Genomic DNA, 1754 nt, shown 5'->3' with positions numbered 1-1754 from the left:
CTTATTCTCCACTAAATCAAACAACCTACAAAATCTAACCTTCAAAGAAATATCGCCACTACTACAGAAAAACCATTTCACCACGGTTGGAAAAGAGATACCGTCATGGTTGATCAACCATGGTGAGATAGAGTGTGATTGTAAGTGTGTGGTTTACAACCACGATCTATTGTCTGTTGTAGTAAGCTAGAAAGCATGTTACAATAACCACGGTTGTATTAAACAACTGTTGTAAAATTATTTATAGGTCCTGGGTTCGATACCCAGCAACGACATTTTTTGCGTTTATTATTCGAGATAGCATTCTACCTATAACAACTGTTGTATTAAACAACCGTTATGCAATTATTTGTTTTTTTTAAACATATAATTTTTGTAATTTTACATAATTCCCAATTTTTTAATCTGAATTTTTCTGAACCGTATCAGACTAGAAACAACAACACACCTTATCCCTGAATAAACATAACAAAAATATTAGTGCATCAAGAAGGAAAGAATTTGAAGATGTATCTCCAAACACCAGAACAAACACATTTCGAAGATACATCTTCAAAAAAAACTTTTTTTCATTTAAATGGGAGATACATCTCTACCTTTGCCCTAGCCATTCAAAACTCATCCAAATGATAGAAACAGATCATACACATAATCTATTTCAAATGCTAATAATATCTAATGCATTAAGAATAACCTATTTGAGCTAATACATTAATCAAAACTCAAAATAAGTTAAATGGGAAACTTACTCAAAAATGTGTTGATGGGATTTTAAGTGTTTAATGCAGTAGTTAGAGGGGGTTGGGAAAATACAAGCAAAGGATCTGAAGTTGCTTCAAAAGTTGAGGAAGAATGTGAACTGAAAATGAATTGAGGGAAAAGAGACAAAGTTTCTGAACTGAAAATGAAGGAGAAAAGAGGGAGATTGTGACGCGCGTTTAAATATGTTTACCTAGTTTGGAGATGTGTCTCCGAATTAACTTTTTGAATTTTAAAAAAAATGTTGATTCGTTGCAAGCATACCCTAAAATCCCTTCGCAGATACATCTCCAAATTAACCTTTAGATAAAATGAAGAATTGGTTCGTTCGGAGATATATCTTCGAATACAGGGGCATTTTAGAAATTTCGCACGAGACTTGAGAGAAACTATAAGAGTGCAATGAGAAATTTCCTTTTCTAATCGATATGGAACTTCCCCACACTTAGTATTTCTAAACACTTTTAGTTCTATGTTTTTCTCAACAAACACAATACTCTCTTTGTGAGTATCAACAATACTTTCTCTCAAACAGAAATTCTTTTATTCACATACAATTATACCACCGTTGACACCTTTTCAACAGGACATACCTCATACCCACCACCATGTGAGGAGGACTTCTAACTCACAATTGTGTTTCTCAACAAAAATGCCATAATTTGCTAGGCAAGGATTATAGTTTGCGAAGCAAATCTTATTTATTTTACCTCTAATATTCATGTTTCCAATTGATTAAAGAAGAAAGCTACAAATTATTCAAATAACTCGTAGAATTAGCTAAACCAATAAAGACACTGAAAACCTGATCAAGAGTTATAGGAGGGTGGAACGGAAAACATTTTCCTTTTCTTTATTCATTTATTCCCTTCAAGATCATTCTAAAAATGAGAAACTAATGCTCGTTTAACCAGATTTATAATTTAGCCTTTAGAAGTTATTATCGCTTTGATTCAAACATGTTAGTTTTCATGTAGTAATAGATTAAGCCAATA

The sequence above is a fragment of the Vicia villosa genome, unplaced genomic scaffold (assembly GCF_029867415.1).
Source record: "Vicia villosa cultivar HV-30 ecotype Madison, WI unplaced genomic scaffold, Vvil1.0 ctg.000622F_1_1, whole genome shotgun sequence".
Lineage (NCBI taxonomy): Eukaryota > Viridiplantae > Streptophyta > Magnoliopsida > Fabales > Fabaceae > Vicia > Vicia villosa.
The sequence above is the reverse complement of the archived record's forward strand: the minus strand, read 5'-3'. Positions refer to the sequence as shown.